This window comes from Cebus imitator, unplaced genomic scaffold, assembly GCF_001604975.1.
Source record: "Cebus imitator isolate Cc_AM_T3 unplaced genomic scaffold, Cebus_imitator-1.0 Scaffold92, whole genome shotgun sequence".
Classification (NCBI taxonomy): Eukaryota; Metazoa; Chordata; class Mammalia; order Primates; family Cebidae; genus Cebus; species Cebus imitator.
The window spans coordinates 5,400,980-5,426,893 of record NW_016107407.1 but is presented as its reverse complement, the minus strand read 5'-3'; the positions used below and the strand labels follow the sequence as shown (position 1 = coordinate 5,426,893).

Genomic DNA, 25,914 nt, shown 5'->3' with positions numbered 1-25,914 from the left:
TTTTTTAAAATTTCAACTTGTATTCTAGATTCAGAGAGTACATGTGCAGGTTTGTTACAAGGGTATATTTCATAATGCTGGGATTTGGGGTAGGAATTTACCCATCACCCAAGTAATGAGCATAATATTCAATAAGTAGTTTTTCAGCCCTTGCCTCCCTCCTTCCTACTCTCTCCTGTAGTGACCAATGTCTATTGTTCCCACCTTTATGTCCATGTGTACACAACGTTCAGCTCTCGCTTATAAGTGAGAACATGTGGTATTTGGTTTTCTGTTTCTGAGTCATTTCACTTAGGATAATGGCCTCCAGTTTCATTCTTTTTTTATGGCTGAGTAGTATTCCATGGTGTTATGGCTGTATTGTATTCCATAGTGTATATAGACCACATGTTCTTTATCTAATCAACTTAAAATTACATTATTTTCTTCAGGCTTTATTTCTTTNTGTAGTGACCAATGTCTATTGTTCCCACCTTTATGTCCATGTGTACACAACGTTCAGCTCTCGCTTATAAGTGAGAACATGTGGTATTTGGTTTTTTCTGTTTGCTTTAATTTGCTTAGGATAATGGCTTCTGACTACATCCATGTTGCTGCAAAGGATATGATTTCATTCTTTTTTATGGCTGTGTAGTATCCCATGGTGTATATGTAAATTTTCTTTATTGAATTTACCATTGATAGGCACCTATTGATTTTGTGCCTTTGTTATTGTAAACAGTGCCTTGATAAACATAGAAGTGTATGTGCTTTTTTGGTAGAACAATTTATTTTCCTTTGGGTATATACCCAGTAATGGGATTGCCAAGTCAAATGGTAGTTCTCTTTTCTGCTCTTTGAGAAATCTTAAACTGCTTTCCACAGTGGCTGAACTAACTTTTCTTCCTACCAACAGTAGTGTATAAGTGTTCTCTTTTCTCCGCAGCCTTGCCAACATGTTATTTTTTAATCATAGCCGGTCTGACTGGTGTGAAATGGTATCTTACTATAGTTTTGATTTGCACATTTCTAATTAATGTTGTTGAACATTTTTTGTGTGTTTATTGGCTGCTTGTGTGTCTTTTAAGAGGTGTCTGTTCATATAAACCCTTTTTCTTCAGGTCTTCGCTGAAACATGGGCACTCATGGGAAGCGCTTTCTGCCTCCCAGGGTCAGGTATGGTGCTTTTCTGATGTGTCTCCGTAACACCACTCACTCCTATGTAACATTTGTCATGCAGTTCTGAAATTGCCACTCTTTAGGTCTGTCCTTCCAGCTAGTCAATATGCTCCTCAAAGACAGGGATTGGGTTATGTTCCGGCACCTGGCACAGCAATTTTTTTTTTCAAAACAGAGTTTCGCTCTTGTTGCCTAGGCTGGAGTGCAATGGTGCAATCTCAGCTCACTGCCACCTCCGCCTCCTGCGTTCAAGCGATTCTCCTGCCTCAGCCTCCCGAGTAGCTGGGGTTATAGGAACCTGCCACCACACCCAGCTATATATTTTTTGTATTTTTAGTAGACATAGGGTTTCACCATGTTGGCTAGGCTGGTCTTGAACTCCTGGCCTCAGGTCATCCACCCGCCTTGACCTCCCAAAATGTTGGTATTACAGATGTGAATTACCTTGCCTGACCTGGCACAACAACTGACACATAGAGGGCACTTGGTCAGTAGGTACCGAATAAATGACAACTGAAACAGTGTGAATAAATGAATGTGGAAAGGTCCAATAAGACCGCTGGATCATGGGCAGCCTAAAGAGGCATGGTTATTCAGTTTGCTAAGTCTCAAGTCTACCAAAGAAGAGTATGTGTTTGGTGCAGGAATCAAGGGAGTTATAGGGAAGACTTGGAGGCCTTGGTATCCCAGTGGAGTTGCTTTGAGCAAGGTTAAGTCAAAGGCAGGTTAAGGATATGGCAGGGCAAAAACATCAGGTAGCCAGAGTTTGCTGGAAATTCCAGAATGTCTTTTCTGGTGATTTCCCCAAACGCTGCTGCGGCAGTCTCTTATTTACTCGGATTCAAACACCAAATTCCCTCCTACTGCTTTTCGTCCTTTTGACAACACCAGCTCTCTAGATATCTTTGCTCCTAATTTAATTTTTTTTTTTTTTTTTTTTTTTTTTTTTTTTTTTTNTGCAGAGACTGAGATCTCTCTATGGTGTTGCCCAGGCTGGTCTTGAACTCCTAGCCTCAAGTGATCTTCCTGCCTCAGCCTCCCAAAGTGCTGGATTACAGGCGTAAGCCACTTCCAGACATCTTATCTGTGAAACTTTAGGCGCTGATTGTTGCAGAAAGAGCCATGAACTTCAGGATGTTCTCAGAGACTGGCATTATGGCCCATAAGAAGCTACCCACTCAGCTTCTAGTCAGTTAGGCGTGGACTTTATCAGTCACAAAACGAAGACTCAGAGAACCTCCCAGGAGGACACATAATCAGCCTGAGAGGCATGGAGGTGTTAAAGAGGGAAGTGCCTGCTAGAATTTCAGTGGGTTGGATATGCTCTTTAATGATGCACAAATCATAGGTATACATTTTCTGACAATTGGAATCTATTATTACTCTCGAACCAGCTGTTCTCCAGGCTGTTTCCTGTATTGGAAGGGATATTTTGAGTTTATATGTTTTCAATACTACATCCTCAGATATCTACACTGATACTAATAAAGGGACTCATTTCTCCTACAAGAACCCCTATGTGACAAAAGTATGTTTGGGTATTGCCTAATGCACGCATAATAAATATATACAGCCATAAAACAGAGCAAAAGTCCTGGTAAGCCTGTTATTTGCAGTAATTGTAGATTGTGAATGGACATTTTAAAGAGAAGCTTACAAGTTAGTTGTACTTTCTGGTAGTAATTACCTCCCACAAACATGACTCACTTCAGCAGTTTAAATGCAAGAATTGGGTGTCCCAAAATCAACAGTTTTATAAATAAATCTTTGAATCATGAACTGAATGCACAAATGTTTAAATATTTCTCCTCCTTGATCTCAAAGATAGCTTTAGATTTAAGATATTGCACATATCTTAAATACCTTAGGGAAAAAATAATAACAAAAAAAGGAAAAAGGTGATGGATGTCTCTCTAAACTGCAGAAAGGCTTTAACTGTGGAAGTGGACCTCCTCTCTGCAGGACTGAACCTTCAGCAACCAGAGTGTTGAGTGGATGTTTTCTTCAATCCGAGAGGAGAGGCTGCTATCAATCTGTTCTAATGTGGCCCATTTGTTTGTTTTTTAAGTAATACTCACAGGGCAGACTTTTATGGTAATATAGCAACATTAATGCTTTTGGGTGAGACTCTCCTGCAGTCTCGTGGGTAATAGAACACATAACGGAAGAAATGTGGCTGTGTCAGCTTGGAATGCGGCAGAAAGAACAATTCATGCCAGAAGGAGACATTCAGTTTTTTGGAATGCTCACTCAAAGACATTGTGTATCTCAATGAACTTGAGCCTTCCAATCAGTGAAGCTTTTTTTTTTTTAAACCTGAAAAAAAAAGCACACTCCGAAATTATTAACAGAAACATCATCCACCCCACTAGATTCATTTTTTCGGTCAAGTTCTAAAGTTTTATTTGTGTGTGTTTAAAAAGGGAACTGTATTAGAAGTCTGTTCTATTCTTGTATCCATATTTTTCAGAATTTACAATTAATCACCCACATGGATCTAGGAGTAAAATCTGGAGTCAGAATTCTATCATCTGTGTTTAAAATATGAAATCACATGTCAATCTACCTATGTTTGTCCCTCTGTTCAAAATAGCAATGTGATAGCCAGCTTAGCACTGAATCTTATAGAATGTTCAGTGCTGAAAAAGAACTGCTTCTGCTATTTTGTTTTTCAGTCATTTTCTGAATTTGATGTCTATTTTGTTCCCAGTTATTTTCATATCCTCAGCTGCTGCTATTACATTCCCATCTCTTGGAAGGAGCCAGAGCCAGAGAAATACAGGGTTCCTCTGTGGCCAAGGAAAAAATGCCTGCCAAGAATGCTGAACTTCTGGTGAAGGTCACTAAATACTACAAAACAGACTAAGTACAGTAAATAATAATGTTGGTGCACACAAATGAATAGCCAATTGCAATGGCATTTTGTGGGGAAATCTGATATCATATAATAATACTAGTACATCTTGACATGGAGAAGCTAGTAAAATACCTCCAAAGGACATGCGGCAATTCCGTGGTTAGACAAGGACCGACCCAAAGCTCAGCATGCTCCAGAATAATCATCCTAACAAATAACTGCGATCTTTGGTTGCACATATTAGACCCCTCAGCATCATAGGCCAGAAACTTTTAACCTGGATCTCATTAAGTTTTTTTTACAGGAGGGAAAAACCTGGCTCATAGAGACCATACCCTTGACTGCAAAATGATCACCTATAACTGACTTTCAGACTCTTAGCATGTCAAAAGATGGGTCAAATTCCTTCCATATAGCTCACTGGAGGTACTTACAGTGCCCAGGATCTTATTTATGGTCTAGGAAAAGTTTGAGTTTTTGGTGGCAAGAAGGGGAGTATAGTTTGGAGGAGATCCATCACACGCCTGTTCTTAAGCCATGTTTTGAATAAGAGTAATTTACTGCTAAGATGAAGCTGCAGGGTACCTTAATAAGCATCTGGGAGAATATAAGTTGCCTTGATGGTGATCAGAAGTGGCTTGGGAGAGGCAGGAGAATACAAACTGATCCTCTAATCCCCAGGCTCCTGTGCCAGGGAAAGAGTGATGTCTTTCCCCCAAAGGCAGTAGCAAATCCCTTTGACTTTTAAAACAGTATCATACTACCTGAATTTTCTCTTAACTAAGTTATGTTACCTCATAGGGACTGGTGGTTACATCAAGAAATAGCATTTCTTCATTAAGTTAAGGGGTCTGACCCTCTCCCTTTTATAATATAGCTTTTTGTTAATTTGATCCTAAAGGGAGCAAATCCAAGAGAACATAAGGAACATGCCTTCAGGAGTAAATGGGATAACTTCCTTTTCAAATGTCATTGCTATGTTCTAGAATGGGAAAACTGGATAATAGAAAGAAGAGAACTTATTCCGCATTTACATTCTCTCAGCATCCCTTCCATTGCTCTCTGCCAACTGTCCTGCATTGGCTCTGCCTGGGATCTGTCCAGGGCCCTGCCTGACACCTAGGCATGACACACCATGGAACATGAGGTTGAGTCATGTTCAACCCTGAAGTGTGTGGGGTGAACTCCCTGTGGGGTGAATCTTAAACATAATGAGATATGAGGGCCAGTGCTCTGAAAAAATAAAGTATATTAAGACAAACAAATGAACAAACAAAAAAGAAAACTGGTAAAAGACTATTCCAATCAAATATTAAAGTATATTATAAAACCACCATGATTGAATCAGTCTGCCCTCATGCAAGGACAACCAGGCAGGAAATTGGATGTGCCTGCTGTGTGTCAGGCCCTCTATTATGCACTCTACATGAATAATCTCATTTCATTCGCATAACAGCCCTGTTTGGTAGGTATCATTTATGCCATCATTTTAGAAATAAAAACAAATAAACCAACCTGAGGCCTAGACCCTTTCCCTAATTCAATCAACTATTATGTTGCAAAGACAGGATTTGAACTTTTTAGTGATAGAAAGATGTAACCACAGGCAATATATTCACCAACAATTTCCCTCTTGCCCTGGGCACATAAGAAGACAACATTTCCAGGTGTATCTCTCAGTGTGGTCATGCGACCCACTTGGGCCATTCAATATGGTAGAGGTATATATGCTGCTTCTAGGCCTGACCCCTGAATCTCATGAGACGCTCTGTTCCCCTTCCCTCCCCCTTGGCTGCAGAAGATCTAACAGATGATTCTACAATCCCAGAGGATTCTAAGGTCCCAGAAGTCAGTGGGTCCACTAGATGGAAGAAGCTAGAACCCTAATTGCTGTGGAAGGAGAGCAACCCAACCAACCACCCAGAGGGGCTGTGACAGATGTGAGAAACACATCTTTTATTCTGTTTACTTCTCAGTTAATCTACTGAGCTTTAAAGTTGTCTGTAAAACAGCCATTGTAAATTATCTTAATTGAAACATATACTTGCCAAGTTTTAAAAAATAAAATGGACTCTAAATAAAATAACTCTATGTTAAATTTCTTTTTTTGGCTCAAGAATTACAAATTTAAACAATAATTTTTTTAACCCTTTTGAAATTCTGTGAACCCCACTCAAGACAATGGTAACAGCAGCAGCCACAATGATAATAACTAACTCACGCCAAGTGTTAAGTTTGATGAGTTTTGGTAATTGTATAGTCATGTAACACAATCAAGATCTCAAACATTTCCATCACCCCAAAAAGAGTTTCCGTGTGCTTTCTGGTGGTTAATCACCTCCTCAAGACCTAGGTCTCAGGCAATCATGTTCCTGCTATGTGAGTTTTGCCCTGCCTGGAGTTTCATACATACGGAATCACACATGATGTAACTTTTTTATGACTGACTTCTGCTTAGCATAATGTTTTTGAGATTCTTCCATGTTGCTATATCTGTTAATAATTCAATTTCTTTAATTGCTGTGCTCTTCTTTTTGGTAATGAAATCCCTAATTCTAGTTGGGTACTCTGCTACCCAGTTAGGGATTACATTCCCAGGGCGGCTATGGTACAAAATTGATTCCAATGAGATGTGGGCAGAAATGATATATCCAATTACCAGGTCGCTTTCTTATTGGCAAGTTGCTGGTGCTAGGGATTGCTACAATGAGAAGACACACATATCTATCAGGTCGGTGCCTAAGTAAGTGCCATTTAACAGTAATGGCAAAAACTGCAATTACTTTTGCACCAACCTAATATCTTATATAAGCCATTGTATTTTGGATTTCTGCAAAGTAGTTAGTTCAGTGAGTGCACTCCCCATGGAGCAGGGCTATATTTTATTCATCTTTGTAACCTCACTACAACTTAGCTCAGTGGTTTAGTGAATAAGCTTTCAGTGGCTGTTTACTGGGATGAATGTTGAATAAATTAATGAACAAATTCCATATATGTGTAATGTTAGCCCTGAGAGAAATATTTTAAAAATTAGAATCCCGGAGAACTTTGATTTTTTAAATAGCATTGAACAAAATAGGTCCTACTTGGTTTGGTGTTGACATACCATGATATGCATAAAGTTAAAGCTGGTAACATAAAAAGTGCAGAAAGTGGAATGACTTGTAAAAATGATACCAATATAATAAGTAATGCTTTTTTAAGTTTTTAAGCATAATAGAATAATAAAATAATCAAGGATGAATTATAGATTAACCATTTAAACTAATTTGACATTCAAATTTATACTTTTATGCTTTTAAAAAGAAGTTATCAACTTCCAACTTAGCTAAAACATACCTGTAACAATTAACTGGAAATATATGTTTCATAAAAAGTAAGCAATATGCAACAAAGAATACAGCTTAATCCTCCACTGAAAGAAGCCCGATTTCTCACTGACAAATCGGGTCAAAACCATTTGTGAATCTATCCTGCATCATTTGGAAAAATTAGCTCTGTGAAAAAATATAATTACTTTAAAAATGTTATTTAACTCATCATCTGGTTGCTGCAATGAACTTATAAAGACCTATCTCAATCTTTTTACAGCAGAAAAATCAACAGAATTTCATGATGATCACAAATATGATTTTTAAAAAAATTTATTTATTTTACTTTAGGTGCATACTATAACTGGCATTTCTCCCCATGCTATCTCTCCCCACTCTCCCCTCCCTTCCCAACCCCTGCTGTCCCTCCCCTACCCCTGCAACTGTCCCCAGTGTGTGATGCTCCTCTCCCTGAGTATACGTGTTCTCATTGTTCAACACCCACCTATGAGTGTGAACATGCGGTGTTTGGCTTTTTGTTCTTGTGTCTGCCCATCAATGATAGACTGGACAAATATAATTTTTAAGAAGTTGTGTGGCTGCTCATGGCTAGCCTACTTCTACTTTGATGTCATTCTTTCTGTTATGAAAGCTTCAGTGAAAAGTCTTCTGTTTTAAAGTTCAAAGAAATATAGTATAGAGTCCAGATGTCAGTATATGAACTTTTGAGTTTTAGGACTTACACTATGATACAGCATCATCATTTTTGCTTGTTTGTTTAACAGAGAAAAGTACTTGCTTTGTCACCCAGGCTAGAGTACAGTGGTGCAATCACAGGTTATTGCAGCCTCAATCTCCTGGGCTGAAGCAATCCTCCTGCCTTAGCCTCTCAAGTAGCTAGGACTGCAGGCCCAGGCCACTACACTGGAATAATTTTTTAAAGCTTATTTTGCAGAGACAGGGGTCTTGTTATGTTGTCCAGGCTGGTTTTGAACTCCTAGCCTCAAGTGATCCTCCCTTCTTGGCCTCCCAAAGTGCTGAGGCCAAGGTGTGAACCACCATACCTGACCCATTGTCTTGTGTGTACCAATTGCCAGCCCATTTACAGGGAACTCCTACAAAGAGTTCTCAGCAGGTTCCGCTCCACTCAGCAATAAGGGTACAGTTATTTCCTGAAGTCAAACTCAATAAACTATAATTGTGTATTCTTACCAATAATTTACTTACATTCTGACTCTAAAAAAATAATGTTTTATCTCAGCAAATCAGTTTCCTTCCCCAGTGGGTATTGTTTTCAATATAATAACTAATTAGCATCCTTTTAGCTTAATAAACTATAAATGAGATGCCTGCTTTGCACTTACACTGATATATTTCAAACTACTTACCACTTAGGATAATGAAAAAATCACTTCCGGCCATTTACATAGCTGGCATGTAAATTTAAAGTAGCTATCCATCACAAAAATGCTATATGAAATTATGAAAATGGCATTTCATTGTACTTAAAATAGTTGGTCTAGTGTGAATTTTAGGTACAGTGAGTTACATACATTCCCCAAACAATTTCTCCTAAAAAGCCTTTACATACTGTTATTTGCAGAAGAATTTCAACAAATAACAATTATTTGCCCTACAACAAAAACTAGAAAGCCCATTTGACATTTAGAATTGAAAATGGAAATTTCTTTTTATCCCTCCTTGCCTACCTTTGGGATTACATTTTTGTTAGTATTTTATTTTCCTGCGAGGGACTCATCCAGTTTTCCTGACTTCAGGTCACAGGGACTTGGAAAACGATTGTATAACCTAATAAATCACAGTAGGATAGGATTTGCTGGAGAATCTTCCTTGATGTGCCTTTGATTCTATTACCCCTTGGATCAGGAAGAGGAAGAGGAGTAAAGGTTGGAAAGAATGGGAATAAAGAAGTCATGCCAAGAAGAGAGGTGTGAGGTCAAGGTGAAAACATCCCTCTTCCATGTTCTCCAAGCCAGGGCTGCTCTGGAGCAGACTGAGAGGGACAGATCGTCCCAGCGGGAGGACACACCACCTAGAACTGATGAAAGGGATTCAGAGCAAATGATAGGTGGCTCTTGGCTCTCAGACTCTCGCCTGTATATCTTTGTAGAACCAAATGTTTTCTTGGATTGACCAGATTAATTCCAGACCCAAGGAGCAAAAGAATCCTAGAACAGAGTCAGAGGCTGTGAGAAGCAAAAGACACTGTGTATGTTGCTGCCCTAGCGTTTGGAAGCCGAAGTATTCACAAGACTTGCTTGGATCTCACAGAGAGCCAGCAGCTGAGCTGTGGGTCCAAGTGTCCAAGTATCAGGACGCCTCGCCCATGTCTCTGTGTGCCACAGGATATGTATGATGTGGTCTCAGTCCTCAGGCCCAGTGCTACTTCTGTATTCATGCAGAGAGCAGCCGGCTAGGAGACGTGACAAGGACACATAATCATGGCATTTTTTGTTCCCTGGCTCTGGCCTTCTCAGGAAGGTTGTCCTGGACTTTTTTTTTTTTTTTTTATTGAGACGGAGTCTTGCTCTGTTGCCCAGGCTGGAATGCAATGGCACAATCATGGCTCACTGCAACCTCCACCTCCCGGGTTCAAGCAATTCACCTGGTCAGCCTCCCCAGTAGCTGGGACTACAGGTGCCCGCCACATGTCTGGCTAATTTTTGTATTTTTAGTAGAGATGGGTTTCCACCACGTTGGGCAGGCTGGTCTCAGACTGCTGACCTCAAGTGATCTACCCACCTCAGACTCCCAAAGTGCTGGGTTTACAGGAGCCACAGCACCTGGCCCATTCTGGACTTTGAGCATTTATCTCTCAACTCCCAAATCTCCTACTTCCTTCCCTCTTTAGAGTCCCTCCCGTAGGCCAGCGAGCAGGTGGGACAGAGAAATCTTCAGGCTCACAAAAAGATGATGTGTAGAGATTACGGCCACCAAATGGCTTCAGAATTATTCACTGAGGTATGTTATAGTCAATGCTATAATGAAATAAATCAGTGAATACAGGGGCATTTTGTTCAAAATGTTTTCATAGTTGGGAAGGTAAAATCTCACAGCACCAATACAGCAGGTCCTCATAAATGTGGCATTCCAGGGCCCTTTATTTATTTATTTCTTGTTTTCACAGCTCCCTCTGTAGAAGTGCTGCCTTGCTGAGGCCTGCCCACATGTATCAGCTTGTAAATTCTTTGAAATCGGTATCTTTTATTATGAATAAATGTACATAGTAACCAGTCATATTGAAAATGAGATTATTGGCCGAGTATGGTGGCTCCCACCTGTAAGTAATCCCAGTGTTCTGGGAGGCTGAGGGGAGAGTATCACTGGAGACTGGGAGTTCGAGATCAGCCTGGGCAACAAAGCAAGACCCCCTATCTCTACAAAAAGTTAGAAAAAATTAACCAGGCATGGTGGCACACACCTGTAATCCCAGTTACTGAGGAGGCTGTGGCAAGAGGACTGCTTGAGCCCAGGAGTTTGAGGCTGCAGTGAGCAATGATTACACCGCTGCACTCCAGCCTGGGCTACAGGATAAAACCCCATCTTAATATCTATCTAATCTATATTTATACTGCCACATATACATGGAAGTATACATATAAATATATATATATAAGTATATATGGAAGTGTATATATTTATATGTAATATATATGGAAGTATATAGATATATAGAGATAAACACAGACACACACACACACACACACACACACACACACACACACACACACACAGAACCCAGTTCCTTAGGGCTGCTTATATATCCTTGCCCCAGGTTTTCAATGAGAAAGGGAGATGTAGAATAAGGAAACAAATTGACCAGCATGTAAAATTTTGTTGTATATTTTGTTTTGTCTATTTCCATAGTCTCAAAAATCTTACAATGTTTGTTCTGGGTGGTTTCCTTTCTATGACATATGCTTGGGGCCACAAGAATAACACAGCCCACCACCTCCTCCAGTGCTTGTTCTTATTTTCAATGTATCCAAAATTGTAGTTGATGTTGGATGATGAGAAAGGCAATGATCTTTTTCTACTCAAGCCAATTTCTGTCATTATTTCTAGTTCAGCGTTTGTCTAATGCAATAGACCTGTCCAAAACGGTGTCCACATTTGTCAAAAAGAAACCCTTTCCAGTTCCAAAATTAGAGGTGAAACCTGTTGTACCCAGCTCTGTCGAGCATTCCATACTCCTCAGTGGAGGAAGGAGTCGGCTCTGTCTGGGCATGGTCTGAGGATCTGGAAGGTGTTCAGCCCTCACAGCTCTTGGCACGGTGTGGTATTTCAGGAGGGCCACAAAGAATGGAACTTTGTGTGACTGACCGGGAAAATGCTGCCTGCACAATCACACATGAAACCTTTTCTTTTGGGAGTGTCATAAAGAATACAGACAGCAAATCTGTTAACCTCTTCTGGACAGGACAACATGTCTTGCTTGTTTTAACACATGCTGCATGTATCAGTTAGCAAAGCTCTTATTCCACTACTAACTGAACATCACCACAGCCTTAATTTGAACCAACCCTCGTCTTTCCATGATGCCATGGAATATCACAGGTGAAAAATGCATTGTTCTATTTCCTGCCTTCACACAGTGAGTATTTAACTCACTCAGGGCAGAGTATTTTCTTACGCATGTCTTGATCTCCAGCATTTGTGATCTGATGTTAACCTTGCACACTATTGTGATTTATATTGTGCTAGAGTGAGTTGTATCCATGAGTATAAAAAAAAGACAAGGAAAGAAAGACAGCAATGCCTTTTGTATTAGCCCTTTTTCATGATGCTGATTAAGACACCCCTGAGACTGGGTAATTTGTAAAGAAAAAGAGGTTTAGTGGACTCACAGTTCCACAGGACTGGAGGGGGCCTCACCATCATGGCGGAAGGTGAAAGGCACATCTTACACAGTGGCAGGCAAGAGACAACAAAAGCCAAGTGAAAGGGGAAACCTCTTATAAAACCATCAGATCTTGTGAGACTTACTCACTACCATGAGAACAGTATGGGGGAAACCCATGATTCAAGTATCTCCCACAGGGTCTCTCCCACAACACATGGGAATTATGGGAGCTACTATTCAAGATGAGACTTGGGTGGGGACACAGCCAAACCATATCACCTTCCCTGGCAATGTGGCAGAACAGAAAGAGCACAAGCTGAAAGCCAGACAAAGTGAGTTCTAGCCCTGCCCCTTACCTGCTGGCTGTGTCATCTTGTCCAAGTAATGTAACCTCTTTGACCTCAGTTTCCTCATCTGTAAAGTGGGTTTAATACCAGTCTTGTGTAATTGGATCAGGAATAGTGATAAAACTAGCCATTATTTATTGAACACTTACTATGTAGAGTATTTGGCCCCAGCACTTTATGTGTTATAACTCACTTAATATTTACAACAATGCTAAGAGATAGGTTCTATTGTGATCCTGAAGAACCTACGGCACAGTAATAGCCATAAAAAGAGCCATTATGATCGATAATCATTATGGTGTTAACATTGTTGTGACAGCATTGACAGCTAACAATGAAAGGAAGTAAAACTAACGGGAACTTCTTCACTTTAAAATATTATAAAAGCAAGATTTACATGAAAAAATACTGAGTAGGGGAAAGACACATCATTCTTTAGATTTACGCTTGCATTTTTACCCTGTGAGTCCTCCTCCAGATTGAAAGGGACTAGCACACCAAACAAGAAAAGGCCCACCCCAATCACAGCATCGAGGAAGTTTAGGTTCACCAAAAAGCAGATAAGATCCTAGAATCTTCCCAAAAGAGACAAACAAGCCAAGAAAAGCTGCTTACATACAAAGAGATATCAAATAGCATTAAACTCACCAATAGGAAACTAAAAGAAAATGGAGAAATGTCTTTGAATTTTTGAGGCAAAATTATTTCCAACTTGAAATATTAAAACTGGATAAACTGTCAGTTAATCTTGATTGTTATAGGATATTCAAAGGCTCAACATTTTACCTCCTATACTCTTTCTTAGAAAAATATTGGAGAATGTGCTCCAGAAAAAAAGAGGAAGTAAATGAAGAAACAGGAAGACTTGAGATACAGGAAATAGAATACATAGCAAACTAAGAAAATTCCCAGGAGATAGTGAAGGAATGTTTCACAATGACAGCTGTGTAGCAGCCCTAAATAGCACATTCATATTTGACCAAGTGGGGAAAAAGTTGTAGGAGAGAAATCTCCAGAGAGGGGAAAAATGGAACTGATTGATCAGCTGTGTTTAGGTTTGAGGAAAGTTATTTTTAGTTGTTTGACAGATATGTTATAGCATTAGCAGAAAATATACACTGATACACAGAAACTAAGCAAATAAAAATACAAAGAAAGCAATTACTAATTCTAGGAAGAATAAAAATTGTACAAAAAGGAAACAATTGAAGTATAATTGAAGGAGAATAAAAAAGATTTACCTAGCCTTACTAACATAAACAATGACTGCTGTTTTTGCCAAAAACTAAAATCTAACTTTATTGGGCAGATGGGATACAGAAGTGGAAGGTAGGGCATAAGACAAAGGCAGCCTCACCTACCATAATATGAAGCTTCCATTGTCTAAAATCCATAAACCAAGGACTATACTATGTGGAGAAACAGCTGGAGTAATTGAACATGGCTGCCTCTGGGTAGTCTGTTTGGGGAATAAAGAGGGATGGAAGGGGGAGTGTTGGTTTTCATCAACAAAGCTTTTAGGTTTTTTAATTTTAAAATATGTACAGGCTGGGTACAGCTGCTCTCGTCTGTAATCCCAGCACTTTGGGAGGCCAAGGCGGAAGGATCACTTGAGGCCAGGAATTCAAGACCAGTCTGGCCAATATGGTGAAACCCTGTCTCTACTAAAAATACAAAAATTAGCCAGGCATGGTGGCAGGCACCTGTAATCTCAACTACTCACACCTGTAATCCCAGCAGTTTGGGAGGCCAATGCAGGAAGATCATTTGAGGTCACGAGTTCGAGACCAGCCTGGCCAACATGGTGAAACCCTGTCTCTACTAAAAATACAAAAATTAGCCAGGCATGGTGGCAGGCACCTGTAATCTCAGCTACTCACACCTGTAATCCCAGCAGTTTGGGAGGCCAATGCAGGAAGATCATTTGAGGTCAGGAGTTCGAGACCTGCCTGGACCTTAGAAAGGAAACCCATGAAAACATGCACCTAAAAGAAGGAAAGAACTAACACGTTTTGAGGTGGAAATAAAACATTTCCAAACAGGCTGAAATCTCTTCCTGGTGTGCGTAACAGGGACTCACAGGCTCAGGGGCTGTTGTCTTCTTTGGGACAGGGGAGAAAGTAGGGCAAATGAAGAACATGGAGAAAGAAAAATGTAAGGTTCTTTCTTTCCTACTTGGAAACAGGTTTGTCTCTAAATTAATACTCCTTTCCTTCTTCTATACTTTAATAACTATTTGTGCTACATATGTTTACAAGTGTTCTGAGTTTCTGGGTAAAATAATATTTAAAGCCTCATTTCTACTTGTCCAATGCATTGTGCAATTTGAAGGCTTGTGCACCACTATGGAAACTATGGGTCACAGGTAGATTGTTCTGAAGCAATGGTTGCCATTTTGATATTACCAATATTTATGGTACCAGAAGTTTGAAGTCCCTTCAACTATGAGAAAAGAAAAACAATGCACTAGCTTTTCTGTAAGACAAATATAGACACTGACTGTTTATTCCACAATTTATACAGCCATTTATTTTTTAATCTTTTTTTTTTTTTGAGACAATGTCTTGCTGTCACCCAGGCTGGAGTGCAGTGGTGCCATCTTGGCTCACTGCAACCTCCACCTCCCAGGTTCAAGAGATTCTCCTGCCTCAGCCTCCCTGCATAGCTGGGATGACAGGCACGTGCCACCATGCCTGGCTAATTTTTTTTGTATTTTTAGTAGAGACAGGGTTTCACCACATTAGCCAGGATGGTCTCAATCTCCTAATCTCATGATCCGCTCGCTTTGACCTCCCAAAGTGCTGGGATTACAGGCATGAGCCACCGCACCTGGCCTATTTTTTAATCATTTCTAATTATATTCACAAGAATTCTAGGAATAAAGGAGCCCTGCTCTAGACTATTATTTTCTCTAAAGTTCTACATCTGGGTTACAGCTTCTGTCCCCTGAAGTGGAAGAGCAAGGCATGAGTCTTTCTAGAGTTCTGATAGCTCTCCTCACTCAGCTTCTGTCTCACTGCTGCTTTTTACCAGCCAGCTGGCTCTGTTGGCTCATCTCTTCCAATGCCCTGCTGGGGCTAATCACTGCAAAGGGTACCACATTAATTATTTTTTGTAAGAAACAGGGTCTTACTCCATCACCCAAGCTGGAGTGCAGTGGTGCGATCAGTGCAGCCTCAACCTCCTGGGCTCAGGGAATCCTCTTGTCTTAGCCTCCTGAGTAGCTGGGACCACAGGTATGCACCACTACGCCCAGTTAAAAAAATTTTTTTTAGATATAGGCTGTTGTTATGTTGTCCAGGCTGCTCTTGAACTTCTAGCCTCAAGTAATCCTCCCTTCCTTGGCCTCCCAAAGTGCTGGGATTACAGGGATGAGCCACCACACCTGACCACTAATTTTAGTTTAATGTGATTGGAAATAAACATGAACACAGAAAGTGTATGAAATGTATTTCCTTTTATACACACCCATACATGCACACACTCTGTAGTATCCACTTCCACATTACAAAACCTATGATTCCAAGTAAAAAAGCTTGGATTAAATTTTGTAAATTTAGTTTAGCATGTAATCTACATGGTTAAGTCATGAATAAAACCCAGGCCATGTTCTTGTGGAGAACTGGTTTTTACGAAAACAGCCAGTGGTCCTCACTTGTCTGAGGATGTTCTGAAGCAACGGTTGCCATTTTGATATCATCATTATCAAATGGTCCATTTTGGTCCATTTTATCTACCCACATAGGAAGGCTTCACTAATAAAATGATAGAAAAAGTATATCCATTCAAGAAATATTTGTGAACACCATCTTCTAGGTGCTGAGGATTCACTAAGAAGCCAAAATGTACAGAAAGCCCTACCCTCATGAAACCAGCTTGTGGTGGAAGATGACATGAGAAGGAGAGTCAATGAAAAAGTAGATCTCCTTTTATAGAAATGTCCCGGTGAGCCAATTTGTAAGCTGCTTCTCATAAAATGTCAAAAATGTATACAGATATTTGCTAAGTAAAATATTTCTTGATTTAGAAAACTTCTGGTTAGAGACTGGTTAACTTTTATGGTCAAAATTTATTTTATTTTATTTTTAAATTTTTTTCTGTTTTTCTTTTTTCACAAATGACAGCAATAATTTAAGCGAGTAAAATTTATTAAAGTATAATAAAATCCAATTATTCAGCAACTCAACTATGCTATAGATTTAATACTGGTGCAAACACACACAGTGTTTACATTTAACTTCTTATACCATGGAGAACCTCCAAATAAAGTGCTGTACCCCAATTCTTATATTGTCCCATGCTTCTACTTAGATGTAGCAAGATCTCTGTTTCTGTAACATGGGTTTTTATATCATTTCAGTGCTAATGTCTGAGATTAATCAACTACTACCAGCCTAAGGAGGTGTTATATTTATAACATGAAAATTCTCTAGTTTCCCAACACAGCAGCAGTGATAACAGCAAGAAATAGAGCAATCAACCCAACATCATGATAATCCTTTCGACTTTTTAAATGGGGCAAAGATGTGGGAAAAGATGGATGAAAAATTACCCAACTGATTCAGTTGACATGTGTTATACACAGAATTACTACTGTGCTTTCTCTTGTAAGGCAAATGGCAACCAAAATAGGAAGGTGGAAGCAGGAGCTGCCAGGGAGTCACAGTCAATATGGGAGAGACCCCAGCATGGCAAGGTTCAGAATCCATGATCCTCCTGAGCTGCTCATCAGCTAAGGATTAAGGCAGCTAGTGGAATATGGTTAGGCTGTTTTTTAATTGTGTTTTGTTTTAATCAAGGCAGAGAATAGAGAAGGTTACTTATAATATGGTACTAAAATAAAAGACCTATGGGTTAGGCAGTGACTTAAATTTTGTGCATTAAAATTGCCCAGAGGGCTTGTCAAAACACAGATAGTTGGGCCCCCAGAGTTTCTGATGCAGTAGATCTGGTGTGGGGCTTGAGAATTTGTTTTTCTAACAATTTCAAGGTGATGCTGGTGCTGATAATCCAGGGATTATATTTTGACAACCATTTGGATGAGAAGATATACAAAAAAGATGCAAAATATGGGAGGAGGAGATGATAGGCAGAATTTTATGATGATCCCTGTTATCTGTGTACCCTTCCCCTTGAGTACAGGGAAACCTGTAAATATGATGGCATATCCCTACCACAATTAGGCTATAATAAGTTGACTTTGTATAATCAAAAGAGAGATTCTCCTGGTTGGGTCTTACCCAATTAGGTGAGCCTTTAAAGAAAGGAGATGAGTCAAAGGCCAATCTAGCTGGCCTCGAAGAAAATAAATATCCATGATGTGAACTGCCTAAGGGAGCCACATGTCACCTATATTTAAGTAAACAAGTATTTATTAACTGACTAGTGCTTGCAAGATTCTGTTGGGCCCAGCTGTGGAATTAAAAAAAGTTTACAATTCTTTTCCTCAAAGAACTGACTATCTACTAAGAAGGATAACATTAGAACACAAACAATTTTTCTTCAGGGCAAATTACATTAAAAGTCCTAGTGAGACATAAGCAAAGTGTTACAGCAATTTAAGGAAGAACAGGTCACATCTGACTGGGAATGGAAATATTTAATAAAGAGGCTTGGGAGAAAGAATTAAAAAGCAAGATTACCATAGGAGAAACATGGAGAAACCCCATCTCCACTAAAAATACAAAATTAGCTGGGCATGGTGGTGTGCACCTGTAATCCCAGCTACCCAAGAGGCTGAGGCAGGAGAATTGCTTGAACCCAGGAGGCAGAGGTTGTGGTGAGCTAAGATCATGCCGTTGCATTCCAGCCTGGGAAACAAGAGTGAAACTCCGTCTCAAGAGAAAAAAATAATAGCAGTGATATGAAGCAGAGGACTCCACTGTACTCAGAAAGATAACCTTCAAGGCAAATTGGAAACCTCCTATATATTTCTCTTGCTCTTTACGTGTACTAAAAACAGCTTATCTTAACCTTTATCACTTACACTTAAATGTAACCTGCTATCTATATCCCAGTAGCTTATCTTCACTGCCAATTTAGTGTTCATTGAGGGGATTTTTATTTCCTTGGCTTTCCTATTCTAAGGACAGCAAATTCTCATATTGCGTTTCCTATGCTGGTCATTAGACATATGGCTATCTCTATGAGTCAGCAGAATTCCTTATCTTTCTGGAACTGGTCAGATGTTTCCCTGTCCCTAATCCTAGAAAGTGTCACATGGAGGAAAAGAGATAATGCGTTTTCTGTATGTTGAGGAGCACCTCCTTCCTGTAACATAGATTTTCTTACCTTGTTTATAATTACACAGACTTTTATTGAAAGGCCTTGTTACAATTGCAAACATTAAAAATACTACAATCTCCCCTTTAAGAATCACTTCTAGACTTCTAAATTACATATAATGCATCTGACAGAAAGTGCTTAGTATTTAACAGTGTTACTGACCTTACTCAGCAATACATGGAAAAACTGGGCTCTTGTAAAACATGGCTTAATTGCAAAATTTAATGTGAAAAATCAACTTCAATTTTAGGATATGATGGAGGAGCTTAGCATACACCAATGCACCCACTGAGAAAACACAGAAAAAAACTGTATGAGATACACAAAATATCTATTTCAGTGCATTAGTGGTTTGCTTCCTGAAATAACCAGGAAGAAGGGAGGCCAAGATTCTGAAGATTCTGGGGAAGAGATAGCTGTGGAGAGACCAGCTCGGAATCTGCGGCTGCTTTTACCATGGGTAAATTTACTAATTTTGGATTCTAGAATCTAAGAATTGCCTGGACAGAGGGCTACTGGGAAAGGAAACCAGGAGAGTTTTTGGTGGTCTTGTAGTACTGGGGCTAAAAAACTAGAGATTTGAAGGGCTAGTATTTAATTGAAAGGAATTAGTGAAGCACTAGAGTTGCCACAAGAAAGTTTCCCCCACAATATTTGCTGAATTCTGAAGCTGCATGAGATGGAAAAATAAGAAACTAAGAACATAGCCCCAGAAAAGAAGGTATGCGTTTCTGATCCAGGACAATAATAATAATAAAGTTAAGAACTAGCCAGGCAAGGCTCCAGTGTACAGTATAGGTTTCTGTGCAGAAGCCTTACAGAGCCGCACTCTAGGGGGGTAAATGGAGTCATTACTTGGTGTGAATAGAGCTTAGTTCCTGGTTGTAATTGTTATCAGTCTTCATTTTATCTACCCAGAAAGGAAAGATGAAACTTCCCTGGAGACGATTATGTGATCTGGAACCTCTATGATTTTTTAATATATAATGTCCAAAATTCACTTTTAAAAATTACTTAACATGTCAAGAAAAAGATCATGAAATCAAGAATCAGTAGATAAAAAGGATCCCTATATGACTTGGTGATGGGATTTAGCAGACAAGGACTTTGAAATAATTATGATTAATATGTTCAATGAAATAGAAAAGGACCAAATATACTAAGATACTAAAAAGGGCAAGAATTGAAATTAAGAACTCAGCATATGGATTTGACAACAGATTATATATGTGAGATTAAAAGCATAAGGAAACCCAAAGTGAGGCCAATACTGAAGAACAGAGCTTAAAAATACAGTGTAAGATACATAAAATAATACATGTGGAACACAGTGAAAATGTCCGAGACATGTAACTGAAGTCTCAGAAGTAACAGGAAGACAGAATAAAATTGAAACAACATTTGAAGAGATAAAAATGACTATTCCAGAAGATGAAAGACATTAAACACAAATCATTAAGCTCTGCAAACCTTAAAAGGAAAAATACAAAGAAGGATAAATATTCTCGGCACACTAGAATAAAACTGCTTAAAAAAACACATAGACAAAAAGAAAATTTTAAAAGCAGCCAGAGAGAAACTTTACTTTCAAAGCATCAAAACTGATTAATTGATGACTTCTCAACAGTAATAACAGAAAACAAAAATTAATAGTATGACAATGATAGAGTGCCGATGTGACTACCTCAGTAGCTACATGCTTTTTTAGCCAGAGAAAAACAGAGAGAGAGAGAGAGAGAGAGAGAGGAGAGAAAAGAAGAAGGTTGGGGAGGAAGAGGAAAAAATAAAGAGATACTGAGATTGTTAACAGCATTCCAAGCAAGTAACCTGAGTTTTACTCAAATCTGGCTGATGTGGATCACATGTTCATCTCTTAATTAGTTCACTTCTTAACAAGGCCAGCAGGGTAGATTGAACTGATTAATTTAGTTTTATCCTATGCTCCATCTCCTGAATCTGGGGGTGAGAAAGGTCCCGTATCTATATGGATCCCCTAAAGAGACATGAGTTTTTGGGAAGAGGGTAATGCAGAGATTCCCAAACTTACTCTGTTCCCAGTGCCCTTAGTGCCTCAGCGATTTTTTCATAGTGCCCATAAATCAAAAGAAACATCAAACAGGTCCTTTTTTCTTCCTTTTATTAAGTAGTCACATTCAAACAACTCAATAATAATAGTTCATGCAATGTCCGATGAATGTCACAATGTTTCTCTTGAAATTTATAAATATTCCACTGTCCTTCTCTGAATTCTCTGTGGTGCCTTAGGACACTTCAGTGCACAATTTGGGAAGTGTAAGGGTAATGGCTGATGGGGAGGCAGCCACACATATCCACAGACTTCCCAAGTCAACAATCATGAAAAAAAAATCAAACCAATTATTCAGGAAGAAAAGATATAAATTTTCATAAAGGAGAAACTAAGAAAGTATAGCTGCAGACACCATTAGTCATTATTACATTTTGAATATCCATAATCTCTAACAAGACCATAGAATGTGGAAGAAGAACGGGGCTCAGTGAAGGGGCAGAAAAGAGATGGTAAGCACTGAACCTTGCTTGCTGCCCACTGAGCGAAGAGCTTTGAAAGATGCTGAGAGCTCCTGCGCCTGCATTTTAAACTCCAAGTCCTTGGTTCCCTTCTACACTAGCTCGTATGCAGATCAGAGCTGTGAATCAGGGTAACTAAACCACTTTGTAGATTTGTGTTCTAGTCAAAGAACTCGATTAATAGCAAATAAGGATATTAAAATGGCAAAACTAGAGAGACAAAATAAGAGTATATAATAGCTCCTATTTTAAAGGCCACGGTTTTTAACACTAAAATTTAAAACATATCTATAGCTAACTAGGGTAATCCTGATTTCAATAGATCTTTCTGTCACTTGCTAATACTGTTTCCTAGTTTTCTATGAACCTGCACCAAGTGTTTCTAGGAGTTCCCAAAGGCTGTCTTACATGAGCTCACTAACAAATCTGGTTACTTTTCACCAAGAAAGTCAGGGTAGAAGAGAATTCACCATCAGAAATGGTTTTAATCCCTTTTTGTTCTGTGTGCCCCTGCACTGGTTATCACCACATCCAGCAGGCACTGCAGTGTCCCCTGGGCATATCCAGGCCAGGCCTGCCAGGCACAAAAGGCAGCACCACATTTTATGTATACAGCTGAACACTACTGTCTGTTCACTCAGGTACCATTTCATCTACAGAATACAGTTGCATCATTTGCCATGAGATGAGATACAGAATACCTTTTTCCTATTATGTACTATAGTATCATTGAAGGGAACCAAATGGCACTTTTTTTGTCCCAATATATTACAGTGATGCTAGTGAAATGGTTTAAACTGGTTGGGGTCCAATCAGGAGACAACACCTACTCCAGTTGTTTGAGCAAAGAGAATTTAACATAAAGGATTGCTGCTATGGTTGGAATGTCTGTTTCCCCTCAAGAGTTATTTATTGAAACTTATTCACCAAAGTGATGGTATTAGGAAGTGGGGCCACTGGGAGATGATTCAGTCATCAGGGCAGAGCCCTTATGCATGGGATTAATGCCCTTTTATAAAAGAAGCCCCAGAGAGCTGCTGTGTCCCTTCTGCCATGTGAAACACAGTAAGGAGTTGCCATCTGTGAACCAGAAGGCAGGCCCTACACAGACAATGAATCTGCTAATGCCTTGATCATAGACTTCTCAGCCTCTAGAATTATGAAAAATAAATGTCTGTTGTTTGTTTGTAAGTTATCTAGTTTATGGTATTTTATTATAGCAGCCTTCCAGGTTCCCTATAGCAGCTCCCTCCCAGTAGTGGCAGAGACTAGCAGGAAGCCAGCTGGCAAAGCAGAACTGAGGTCTGCAGGGTCCTGGCTACAGCATCTCAAAGCAGAGGCTAGAAGGGGGTTTGGTGCTTAACAACTGGCACATGGTTCATTTCATTTATTCACTTGCAGATCTAACACCTACAGAGGACTTAAGTTCACAGAGGTGCGAGGTGGAGTGTAACAAATCATCTGCTATATTTAATATTTTCCTTTGCTCAATAACTGAGTTTTGGTTACTGGGGCAACTTCCCTATGTGACTCTCTCTTTCAGATTCTCTTACATTCCAGTGAATTCTTTCCCAGGAGCTTCCTTGGTCATTCACGCAAACAGACATCTGTTGTACCTATTCCAGCCTTTCTCCAAAAAGCCAGATTTCCAGTGCCGGACACACTAGCTCAAATTAGGAACCTCTTCACACTAGCATACTGGAGAGCACTGGTTCATGGGTGGTATAAGAGGTGTCAGTAATAATAGTTTGTATTCCTTCTCATCAATGATACAGTTCTAGCTTTAGCTTTTATAAAATGAGATCATCTCATTGGAACATTCAGTCAGAAGTGTAGGTTGGTACAAAAGTAATTGTGGGTTTGCCTTTGAAAGTAATGGCGGAAACTGCAATTACTTTTACACCAACTGAATAGTATAAGATAGTGGCATAAAAGGAGTGAAATGGATTTGAGAGATATTAAGGAAATAGTTTTTCTAGGCTTTGGGGACCATTTTGAGAGAGGGATAAGGAAGGGAAATCAAAGTCGACATGCAGGTTTTTGGCTTGAAAAAATAGAATATATCTTGGTGTCATTAACAAAGAAAGGGAACCCTGAGGCAGAAGTATATCTCGGATGTAGACAGGCTGAGTGCAGCTTTTTGGGGAACATCTTCATTGACATGTCAAGCAACTAATTGAAAATACAGATGTGAAGCTCAGAAGAGAAATCCAACTGGACAAATAGATTTCTTAATAATCAGCATTTAGATGAAGTAAACTATGGAAATATATAAGATCACCCAGAAGGAAAGTTAGGTGGCATGTAAAGAGAACCTGGCCATAGAACCCTAAAAAATAGAAAAATTTAGAGAGAGAGATCCAAGATGGCTGATCACTAGCAGCTCGGGATTGTAGCTCCCACTGAAAGCGCAGAGAACGAGAGGACACCACACTTTCAGATCAATTTTTGCTGCTCACACACCAGGTGATTCCCAGCGGAGGAGCCCCACGGGTCTCCAGCACAACTCTTGTGGCCGGCGAGGCGGTTTTGCTGCTGCCTTGGTGTGGCGGTTCTTGGTGCAGAGTAAAAGCACCATCAGTCTTAACGCTGCTGTTTTAGCCGGTGCAATGGGTTGCTCAGATTTTAGCGCCGGGAATCAACAAGTTGGATGTCCATTGAGAAACCCAACTATAAAGACGGTAATTATAAAGACCACAGATGGATAAATCTATAACGAAGAGAAGAAACCAGCCTAAAAAGACTGAGAATACCCAAAATCAGAAGGCCGCTCCCTCTACAGGGGATCACAGTTCCTCATCAGCAACAGAACAAGGCCTGATGGAGAAAGACTGTGTTCCATTATCAGAAGCAGACTTTAAAAAGTGGATGATAAGAAACTTCTGGGAATTAAAAGAACTTGTTCTAACCCAATGCAAAGAAACTAAGAACTTCGAAGAAAGACTTGACGAAATGTTAACAACAATACACAATTTAGAGAGGAATATAAGTGAATTAATGGAGCTGAAAAACACAACACGAGAACTTCGCGAAGTATGCACAAGTTTTTACAGCCGAATTGATCAAGCAGAAGAAAGGATATCAGAGGTCGAAGATCAACTTAATGAAATAAAATGTGAAGACAAGATTAGAGAAAAAAGGATAAAAAGAAACGAACAAAGTCTCCAAGAAATATGGGACTATGTGAAAAGACCTAATCTACGTTTGATACGAAGAGAATCAATCCAAGCTGGAAAATATTATTCAGGAAAACTTTCCCAACCTAGCAAGGCAGGACAATATTCAACTCCAGGTAATATAGAGAACACCACAAAGATATTCTTCAAGAAGACCAACCTCAAGGCACATAATCGCCAGATTCACCAGGGTTGAAATGCAGGAGAAAATACTGAGGGCAGCCAGAAAGAAAGGTCAGGTTACCCACAAAGGGAAGCCTATCAGACTCACAGCAGATCTCAGCAGAAACCCTACAAGCCAGAAGAGAGTGGGGGCCAATACTCAACATTCTTAAAGAAAAGAACTTTCAACCTAGAATTTTACATCCAGCCAAACTAAGTTTCATAAGCGAAGGAAAAATAAAATCTTTTGTGAACAAGCAAGCACTCAGAGATTTCATCACCACCAGGCCTACTTGACAAGAACTTCTGAAAAAAACCACTACAAATAGAAAGGAACAACCAGTATCAGTCTTTCTAAAAAATATCAAAAAATAAAGAACATCAACATAATTAAGAATTTGTATCAACTAATGGGCAAAACAGCCAGCTAACATTAAACGGCAATATCAAACTCACATATATTATTATTAATTCAACTAAATCCCCCAATCCAAAGTAACAGACAGGTAAAAAAAGCCAAGACTCATTGGTATGCTACATCCAGACCCATCTCACATGCAAGGATACAAAAAGACTCAAAACAAAGGGATGGAGAAAAATTTACCAATCAAATGGAGAGCAAAAATAATAAATAAATAGAAAGCAGGAGTTGCAATTTTTGCTGATAAAATAGACTTTAAAGCAACAAAGATCAAAAGAAGCAAAGAAGGATATTACATAATGATAAAAGCATCAATGTAACAAGAAGAGCTAAAGATCCTAAATATATACACATCCAATACAGGAATGCCCAGATGTATAAGACTTATAAAGAGACTTAGACTCCCACACAATAATAGTGGGAGACTTCAACATTAATATCAGACAGATCAATGAGACAGAAAGTTAACATCAATATCCAGAACTTGAACTCAGATCGGGAACAAGTAGACTTAATTAACATTTATAGAATTCTCCACTTTAAATATACAAAATATATACTCTTATCAGTACCACATCACACCTATTTACAGGTTTAAATGAAATACTGGTTGGCTGCTTGTTAGTTATTTTCTTCCCTCATTTTTTTTTCCATGTCTCTATTACTAAATACAATTACAGGCATACCCATTTTTAGACTGCATTCTAGCCCGGGCAATACAGCAACACCCCAGTTCTCTCTCCCTCTCCCTCTTCCTCATTCTTCCTCTCCTTCATTTTTTCTTTC

At 39.3% G+C, this 25,914-nt stretch overlaps 2 long non-coding RNA genes across 3 annotated transcripts in view; one reads left to right on the top strand and one right to left on the bottom strand.

Annotated features, from left to right (window-relative positions):
* The window catches only part of LOC108309216, a 61,822-nt gene extending 59,146 nt beyond the window's left edge, over positions 1-2,676 (top strand). The window contains exons 2-3 of the long non-coding RNA XR_001827233.1: positions 1,101-1,155; positions 2,121-2,676. This is a non-coding gene — a long non-coding RNA (uncharacterized LOC108309216). The remainder of the gene's footprint in view (positions 1-1,100; positions 1,156-2,120) is intronic.
* Positions 1-25,914, bottom strand: part of LOC108309213 — a 61,087-nt gene that overhangs the window by 6,735 nt on the left and 28,438 nt on the right. The window lies entirely within an intron of this gene.